The 10500-nt window shown below is 38.4% G+C and overlaps 1 non-coding gene across 1 annotated transcript; it reads left to right on the forward strand.

Annotated features, from left to right (window-relative positions):
* Positions 1-7824: 7824 nt before the first annotated feature.
* On the forward strand, positions 7825-7931 carry LOC131235958 (small nucleolar RNA R71). Its single transcript, XR_009166468.1, has one exon. It is a non-coding gene; the product is annotated as a small nucleolar RNA R71 (small nucleolar RNA).
* Positions 7932-10500: the final 2569 nt, after the last annotated feature.

Below are 10500 nucleotides of genomic sequence, written 5' to 3' on the forward strand. Positions count from 1 at the left end.
ATTAGTTTTGTGAACCGAGAAGAACTTGTTTAAGAACTTCTTAGACAGTTGGTCCCATGTAGTGATAGACCCAACTCCTAGAGAATTCAACCATGCTTTCGCCTTATCCTTCAAAGAAAAAGGAAAAAGGCGCAAACGGATCGAATCGTCTGAAAAGTTTTGGAACTTAAAGGTGGAGCAAATGTCTAAGAATTCTTTCACATGATGATATGGATCTTCCTTATCTGATCCATAAAAGGAGGGCAACAATTGTATGACTCCAGGTTTAAGTTCAAAGTGTGCTGCCGTGGTGGCAGGCAACACTATACATGAAGGCGCATTGAATTGGACAGGAGCTGAATAATCTCTAAGTGTTTTAGTTCCATTCTCTTCCACCATTTCAAATAGGATGTTTCTAAATCTTCTACGAAAGGTTCTTTCTATTTCAGGATCAAAAGGTGCTAGTTCTATGTTCAGAGACCTACGTCCTAGCATAAACTATGTTATTAATATAAGAAAGAAAACTAAACTAAGATGCAACCTAAGATGAATAAAACTAAAAGAAAAAGTTATAAATTCCTAAAAACAAGAGAAAGCTATGTAAACGAGAATTGGTAGGAAGAACCCGGAAAAGGAGATGATTAATGTCTGAAGATTTGAAAACTCCTCCTTTTGAAGACAATCTTATTTAGCAGCTTCCTTCCTCAATTCCTGTAAACATAAAAAAAAAACAAAAATAAATTAAATTTTCTAAAATAATGCTAGAAAAAATCATAAGCAACGGTTAATTTCTAAAAAAGAAAGTTTCCAATCTTAGAAATAAAAAGCTAAGTTAGTTTCTAAAAAGGGAAAAAAAATTTCTAAAACTAAAAAATAGAAAGTTACTTGAAAGAATAATCAAAATCTAAAATTAGAAAATAGGAAATTTCTAAAAAAGAAAGCCTAGAAATAGAAAATTTCTAAAAAAAATAAAACCCTAATTCTAAAAATAGAAATTAGAAAAAGTAGAGAATTTAGAAAGAGATTACCAAATTAGCAGTTTATGTCAGGACCCTACAAAATAGAAAATAGGTTAGTTTCTAAAAAAAAAATTTAACCTAAAGTTAGTACAAACCTAAGACTATGAATTATGATAAGAGAGAATCCTAAATCCAATTGGACCGAAACGGTCCCCGGCAATGGCGCCAAAAACTTGATGTTTTATTTAAACCAACCTGATTTAAATGATTTTAAACTCGCAAGTATACGAATCAGATGTAGATATGGTACGTATTACGAGATCGTTCCCACGAGGACTGGTTATCACAATTCAAAATTAAAGACTCTTCTTAACTAATCCAACAAATATTTGAGATAGTAATTGAGTAAACTAAACAAAAATCAATGGAAAAATAACCGAGAATAATGAGAAAAATTCAATCAAAGAGAAGACTAGGACTTTCGAATCCACCCCTAATTATCATAAACCTTGTTCTACCTGTTGATTCACCCAAATTCAGATTGATATCAAAATAAATAAAGTGCACTCTATGTCCTTGGTCGGGCACACAGAATGTGTAATTCCTTAAAGCATATGGATCACATCTTTCCATCCATGGTCAGGCATGAAGAGATGTAGATTCCTGTTTCTTCCTCTATAGGAACCTGTTCATGGTCAGACACAAGCACCTAGAATAGGAATCCAAACAACGTCCATAACTAGACTTTGGTTGAGCTCTTAGAATGGAGAAGTACAGAACTTCCAATTAGGCACACTAGAGAAAGAAACACATCAATTAAATCAAAATGAAATCAACACATAACAAGGGTTATTCAAGTTAGGGGCTTCATCTCAGCCCTAGCTAAGAAATTAAAAATCCATGGAATGTAGCATAGATTCAGAGAAGGAAGATGTAAGTGATGAAGAGCATGTCCACATATTTTGCTTTGCTCTACGTCCAACCAAGCTCTCCCTCTTTCTTCTCTTTCTTCTCTCTCTTCTCTGAATCCAATTTGGAACGAAACAGTCCCCGGCAACGGCGCCAAAAACTCGATGTTTTATTTAAACCAACATGATTTAAATGATTTTTAAACTCGCAAGTATACGAATCGGATGTAGATACGGGGACGTATTACGAGATCGTTCCCACGAGGACTGGTCGTCACAATTCAAATCTATGATTCTCCTTAACTAATCCAACAAATAATGGAATGAATTACTAAGCACAATTTTATGAAAAATAATTAATTAAGAACAGGAAAGAAAATTCAATCGAGAGAGAGCACTAGGACTTTCGAATCCACCCCTAATTATCCTAACCCTTGTTTTGTCTTTTGATTCACCTTGATCTAGATTGATACCACTTAAATAGAGAAAGCACAATCTGTGTCCTTAATCGGGCATATAGACTGTCTAATTCCTTTAAGCAATGCCATGAATGATATATCCCATATCCTTGGTCGGGTACATGGAATGTACATTCATTAAAGCACCCTGTTTCTTCCTCTATAGGAAACTTGTTCTTGATCAGACACAAGCACCTATAATAAGCATCCAAACAACATCCATATATATACTTTGGTCAAGTTCATAGATGGAGAAGTATAGAATTTAAACCCATAAAGCCCACTTAGAGAAAGAGACAAATTAATTAATATTCAAAGTAAATCAACCAATACAAGAGCTAATCAAATTAGGGGCTTCATCTCAGCCCTAGCTGAGAGATTAGTGACCCATAAAATCCATAAAAAAATATTAAATAAAATTCATAAAAAAAACGACAAACCAAACAATCTCTCTCTCTTTTCTTTCTTCTCTTTCTTCTCTTTCTTCTCTCCCTTGCTTCAGATCTGGAATCCCCTGGTTCTGAATGCCTTTCCCACGTCCAAAACTCCCCTTTTATAGGGCTGGGGTCGGTGGCAGAGTCGTAGAAGGACTCGAAGTGTAATTTTTCGCAGCCGTGATCGGTGGGCCCCACAGAGGTATTTTCTGGAAAATCCACCCCGTCCATTGGATTCAGGATAAAATTTCAGTCAGGAATGGGTGGTTTTGAGTGTCCATTGACACGGCCCAGAGAAGAAAATACAAAAAGATCAGTTTTGAACGTCGCCAAGTAGCCCTTTTGTGGCCTCTGTATCACGCACGTGTGCACGCATGAGAGAAGAATATCAGCATGATTTTGAAGCTCTCGAACCACTCTACGGGATGGACGGCTCGGATCGGCCGTACGGTTAACGGGTGGGGTCCACAAACAGCCGCAAAAACAGACAGCGACCGTCCGTTACACGGACGCGAAACCCGTTGCTGTTGTGATGGTGGGGTCCACATACTTGGTATTATAGAAATCCACTCCGTTCATTGGATGGAGAGTGAAAAAACGGTTGGGAATGCTCAATTTTGAGTTATTTTTGTGGTGGCCCACAGAGTTTTGAACTCACCGTCCGTTTTACCATTGAACGGTTGAAAAACTAGTATTCATTATACTTTCCATTTCCGTCACCTTGGCGTGGATTGTGGCTGCCCCAGGAAGCGGATGGATGGTTTGGATTGTCCATTTGGACAATAGGTGGGACCCACAACCGACGACCGCAGGTCGTGTTTGCGGACGCTGGAACGGCGGGCGAGAGAGAGAGACGGGTCAGCGCTTTCGCTGACCGTCCCAGCGGTGCGGTGCGCAGCCGGCGCACGTGTGCTTTACGCACACACTCACGCATGTGGGGCCCAATGTAATGTTTGTGGGAAATCTGCACCGTCCATCCTTTCCTTCATATAATTCCAACCGCCAAAACCAAGTTTGAGGCAGTTCCAAATATCAGGTGGGCCCCAAAGTGAAGATTAATGGGCTGATCTGTCCATTGGACCACTTCCCGAGATCCTCAATGGCTGAAATTTAATATGTACGGTTAATTTACGGCCCTCATCTCATGTATGAAGTTTCGAACTGATCGGATAGCGGGAACCATGTGATCTTGCATTCTGGACCCTTTTCGGGCCCCTTTGGCTTGCTTTCCTCAGATCCCAGGCGTGTAAAATCTTCATTATTGGTTCTCTGGAGTCCATCCCGTGCTCTGGAGACTTTGGATCATGAAATCCATGCCTTTAACATCAATTTTCAATTAACGCTCCTGACTCCATCCTGTAACAAAAATACAATTAAAATACTCCATTAAGCATTATCATATACGTAAAATCTGGTAATTACCAAAAACTTGATATGCAATATTTGACCCTGATCACAACCCCCAACCAGCATTTTGCTAGTCCCGAGCAAAGTATGCGAAAAATAATTTTTTAGAAATAAAAGATGATTCCTGTAACTCAAGTAACTTGTGAACAGACAGCTGAGATGTGAAAATTCTAAGATTCATGAATGGTAAGTAGAATTTTCTCCTGAAATCAAGCTCACAGTAAACTTCATAATCAAGTTCAACATATTAATCCATTAATTAGAACATTTCTGAACATCGAGCTCCATGAATGTAAAGTGTAATCTCGACTTACAAACATTAAGAGATCCAATTGTCAATCTCATGATATCATTGGTAATTCGTGACAACCAAGCTTGAAACCAACACTTATCTCACAGATTAATTTTTAATTTTACCAACCTTTGATTTTCTTTATGAGCAGTAACGCAAATGAGGGGAATCAAATTCTTACCTATAGGGAGCAAACCTATGGCGAAAACTCGTCGCCTCATTTTTTATAAGTCAACTATGGAGAATCAAATCTATACCTATAGGGAGCAAACCTATGGCGAAGATTATGTGACTTAGCCTTTTAATTCTTCTTTTTACCAAGTTAATCATTCAGTTATCGAACCAAAACTTAATGTGCAAGCGAGATGTGATATGTAAAATCATGACTCAATCAATGTTCACAACGTCTAATCATGGATTAACAATTCAAAATTGACTGTGAAATCAAGCAGATGGTCGAATCTAAGAGTCATTAGTTACCACATCAGGTATCTTATAATGTTAAAATCACAACTATCCTTCAAAGTCATTTTGAATTCAATAGAAATTCAGAAAAAATTTTAAAATTTTCACAAATTTTCCTCAGGACTAAGAAAATACTGATTAGGTACCCTAATCTCCCACCCCCAACCGAAAATCTACATTGTCCTCAATGTATTAGAAATAAACAAGTAATGCACATGAGACAACGAGAATAAAAGAGGAGTGATGAAAAGACAATACCTGGATGGAGAATCAAGAAGCTTTCTCAAAATTTGTGAAAAATTTCAACGTAAAAGCGAGTTAGCACAAGAGAGAAATCAACATAAGCAAAAATAACAAAAAGAAAAATAAAAGAAGAGCCTACCTATACCACTTTCGCAGGTGCTCTCGATTGCATTTAGCGCATGCAACAAGCCTTTAAACCCCTAGGTTACCCCTAGTGGACGAGTTGTAGTCTAGTGAGGGTTTGCTGTAATGTTACCCACAAACATTGAAGTAACTAACTAAGAAAATAATGAAAATGAATGAAATAAAAAGCAATACAATAAAGCAAAAGGCTGGGTTGCCTCCCATGAGAGCTAAGTTTAACGTCTTCAGCGATAAGAACGGACCATGAATGAAATAATCTTTATAACCAGGGTCCGCCAAAGAAATTACCTCAACATCTTGATTAACCAATCCCAGACAAGTGATGTGAGTTCTCATGAACTGTGCCATCTGAAATGAGGTAACTGACACTGTCGTCAAATAATTTAAGGACTTCTGCTCGAACGACTTCTTCCATGTTAGGATCACGCTTCCTTTGCATTTCACGCGACATTTCCACAGCATGATCCATACATATCGTGGGGCATACTCCCTGTATTTCCATTATCTTCCGTTCAATTGCTGCCTTATATGCTCTAAGAACATTAAGCAGCCTGCTCGCCTTTGTCTTCTCAGAGTTACAAATCTGTCAGGAAGAATCTCAGAGGGATGAAGAGGTTCCACTTTCGCTCTCCATTTTTCAGTCTCCAATATAGGAGTAGAGTCGAGCAATGCATTGACTTCATGGATGGGACTATCAATGTCAAAATCCATGCCCGATTATGCTAAGCATCCAGAGGATCTTCAAAAGATGTACGGAAGGAGTCCTGCACAAGGCTCTCGATCATGTCCACTTCAAATATGTCATCCAAATCGGAGGGTTGTTGTTCTCATGCATTAAAAACATTGAGTTTAATATTCATGTTACCAAAGGACAATTTCATAACTCCATTCCTGCAATTGATAATAGCATTAGATGTGGCCAAAAATGGACGACCCAAAATGACTGGGATCTGACTATGAAGATTCTGGACAGGCTGAGTATCTATAACTATGAAATCCACTGGAAAATAAAATTTATCAACCTGGATTAACACATCTTCAATAACACCCCGGGGCACCTTGACAGATCTATCGGCTAGTTGTAATGTTACCTTAGTCGGTTTCAACTCACCAAGTCCTAGCTGCTCATAAACCGAATATGGTAACAAATTGACACTCGCCCCTAAATCAAGTAATGCCTTCCCGATCTTATGATCTCCTATGCCGCAAGAAATGGTGGGAGCTCCTGGATCCCTAAATTTAGGAGGGGTGTTATGTTGAATCATGGAGCTGCGCTGCTCTGCAGGGAAGACTTTCTTATGAACATTCTGCTTACGCTTTTGAGTGCATAAATCTTTAAGAAACTTAGCGTAAGCAGGGACTTGCTTGATAGCGTCAAGCAACGGGATGTTGACTTGCACTTTTTGAAACACATCCAAAATTTCATCAAAGTTATTTCTTTTCTTTATCGGTGCCAGACGTTGAGGAAAGGGTGCTTTGGGCACATAAGGTGGCATATTAGTGGCTCTTGGAGAATCAGAGAGCTTTTGGACTTTGGATGCATTGGTATGGCTCTCTGCTTCATCTTGATCTTCTATTTTAGAATTTGATTCATCCCCAGGCATTTCTATTCTGTTATCAATCTGCTTGCCTGTCCTAAGGGTAGTGATCGATTTGGCCTGTTCATGATATTGCCCTTGGTTGGAATTAGAGCCAATCTCATACTGTCCCTTTGGATTAGCCTCAGGTTGGCTAGGGAACGTGCCCTTCTCTCTCTCACTCAATGTGGCAGCTAGTTGACCCATTTGTACTTCCAGCTTGGCAATGGATTGTGCATTTGCATGTAAGCTTTGCTGGTTGGCCAGTAAGGTTTGTTGGGTGTCTTTTTGGAATTGGAGAGAACTCTGCATGAAAAGATGGAGTGTATCCTCAAGAGATGGTTTCCTTGATTGTGTAGGCAGTTGTTGATATTGTGGAAATTGTTGAGGTTGTTGACTGCCAACTTGGAGGTGCGGTTGCATGGGAGGATTTCCAGATGGTCCTCCTTGTTGTGGTCCTTTTGCCCAAGAGAAATTTGGATGTCTAGCCCACCCTGGGTTGTATGTGTTCGAGTAAGGATCATTCCCAGATTTTTGAAAAGTGTTCATAGCATGAACTTGTTCAGAGAGAAGTTCTGGGAATGCTGCACCAGATGGACAAGACTGCATAGGATGGGCAGGACTGGAACATGTGGCATATGCCTCGACTTGAGCTGTTTGTGGTGGTCCATTATTCAATACCAGAGCATCAACTTTCTTTGTCAGGTTATCAAGCTTGGCACTTAGCTCTGGTATGACTCCTATCTCATATATACCACCTCTCTTTTGTTGTTGGGGACTTCTATCACCTCTATTTGAATAATCCCATTGCTGGGAATTTTCGCACAAAGTTTCAAAGAAGTTCCACGCTTCGACATCACTTTTGGTCATGAATGACCCTCCACTGGTGGCATCAACCATGCGACGGTTCTGTGGTGTCAGACCGTCATAGAAGTATTGAACTTGTTGCCACTTCTCAAAACCATGGTGAGGACATTTAAGAAGCAAGTCCTTCCATCTTTCCCAACATTCATGAAAGTGCTCGCCTTCTTTTTGTGTGAAGTTAGTAATTTCTCTACGGAGGGCATTGGTTTTGTGAACCGGGAAGAACTTGTTTAGAACTTCTTAGACAGTTGGTCCCATGTAGTGATAGATCCAACTTCTAGAGAATTCAACCATGCTTTCGCCTTATCCTTCAAAGAAAAAGGAAACAGCGTAGGCGGATCGAATCGTCTGAGAAGTTTTGGAACTTAAAGGTGGAGCAAATGTTTAAGAATTCCTTCACATGATGATATGGGTCCTCTTTGTCCAATCCATAAAAGGATGGCAACAATTGTATGACTCCAGGTTTAAGTTCAAAGTGTGCTGCCGTAGTGGTTGGCAACACTATGCATGAAGGCGCAAATTGGACAGGAGCTGAATAATCTTTGAGAGCTTTAACTTCAGTCTCATTCGCCATTTCAACAGAATTATTTCTCAATCTTTCACGAATTGTTCTTTCAATCTCAGGATCAAACGGTGCTAGTTCTAAATCCAGAGATCTACGTCCTAGCATAAACTGTGAGATTCTAAAACAAGTTAAAATTATGTAAATGAGAATGGGAAGAAAGAACCCAGAAAAGGAGATGATTGATGTCTGAAGAAGAGCTCCTCCTTTTGAAGACAATGTTATTTAGCAGCTTCCTTCCTTAATTCCTATAAACAAAAAGAAAACAAAAATAAATTAAATTTACTAAAATAATGCTATTTAATTTCTAAAAAAAAAAAAAAAAAAAAAAAAAGTTTGTAATCTTAGAAAATAAAAGCTAAGTTAGTTTCTAAAAAGGGAAAATTTCTAAAAAAAAAAAAAAAAAAGAATAAAATAAAATAAAATAAAATAAAAAAATTAGGAAATTAGAAAATAAGAGAGAAACTTCCTATAAAATAAAAAATAAATAAATAAATAAATAAAACCTAAAGACCCCTTAAAAAAATAATAAAACCTAAACTAGAAAAGAGAAAGTTACTTGAAAGAAGAATCAAAATCTAGAATTAGAAAATAGGAAATTTCTAAAAATAAATAAAATAGCCTGGAAATAGAAACTTTCTAAAAAAAACCTTAATTCTAAAAATAGAAATTAGAAAAAAAATAGAAAAATTGGAAAGAGATTACCAAAGTAGTAGTTTATGTCAGGTCCCTACAAAACAGGAAATAGGTTAGTTTCTAAAAAAAAATTTTAACCTAAAGTTAGTCAAAAAACCTAAGACTATGAATTATGATAAGAGAGAATCCTAAATCCAATTTGGAACGAAACAGTCGATCACGCAAAAACTTGATGTTTTATTTAAACCAACATGATTTAAATGATTTTTAAACTCGCAAGTATACGAATCGGATGTAGTTAGGGTACGTATTACGAGATCTTTCTCTCTATGACTTGTCGTCACAATTCAAATCTTTGATTATCCTTTACTAATTCAACATATTATGGTTTGAATTACTATGCACATTTTTTTGATAAATTATTAATTAAGAACAAGGAAGAAAATTCAATCAGAGAGAGCACTAGGACTTTCGAATCCACCCCTAATTATCCTAACCCTTGTTTTGTCTGTTGATTCACCTTGATCTAGATTGATACCACTTAAATAGAGAAAGCACAATCTGTGTCCTTAATCGGGCATACAGACTGTCTAATTCCTTTAAGCAATGCCATGAATGATATATCCCATATCCTTGGTCGGGTACATGGAATGTACATTCATTAAAGCACCCTGTTTCTTCCTCTATAGGAAACCGGTTCTTGCTCAGACACAAGCACCTATAATAAGCATCCAAACAACATCCATATATATACTTTGGTCAAGTTCATAGATGGAGAAGTATAGAATTTAAACCCATAAAGCCCACTTAGAGAAAGAGACAAATTAATTAATATTCAAAGTAAATCAACCAATACAAGAGCTAATCAAATTAGGGGCTTCATCTCAGCCCTAGCTGAGAGATTAGTGACCCATAAAATCCATAAAAAAATATTAAATAAAATTCATAAAAAAAACGACAAACCAAACAATCTCTCTCTCTTTTCTTTCTTCTCTTTCTTCTCTTTCTTCTCTCCCTTGCTTCAGATCTGGAATCCCCTGGTTCTGAATGCCTTTCCCACGTCCAAAACTCCCCTTTTATAGCTGCTGGATGGCTGGGGTCGGTGGCAGAGTCGTAGAAGGACTCGAAGTGTAATTTTTCGCAGCCGTGATCGGTGGGCCCCACAGAGGTATTTTCTGGAAAATCCACCCCGTCCATTGGATTCGGAACGAAATTTCAGTCAAGAATGGGTGGATTCGAAGGTCCATTAGCGCGGCCCACAGAAGAAATCTCAAAAAACTCGGTTTTGAACGTCGCCGAGTAGCCCTTTTATGGCCTCTGTATCACGCACGTGTGCACGCATGAGAGAAGAATATCAGCATGATTTTGAAGCTCTCGAACCACTCTACGAGATGGACGGCTCGGATCGGCCGTACGGTTAACGGGTGGGGTCCACAAACAGCCGCAAAAACAGACAGCGACCGTCCGTTACGCGGACGCGAAACCCGCTGCTGTTGTGATGGTGGGGTCCACATACTTGGTATTCTAGAAATCCACTCCGTTCATCGGATGGAGAGTGAAAAAACGGTTGGG

The sequence above is a fragment of the Magnolia sinica genome, chromosome 19, assembly GCF_029962835.1.
Source record: "Magnolia sinica isolate HGM2019 chromosome 19, MsV1, whole genome shotgun sequence".
NCBI lineage: Eukaryota > Viridiplantae > Streptophyta > Magnoliopsida > Magnoliales > Magnoliaceae > Magnolia > Magnolia sinica.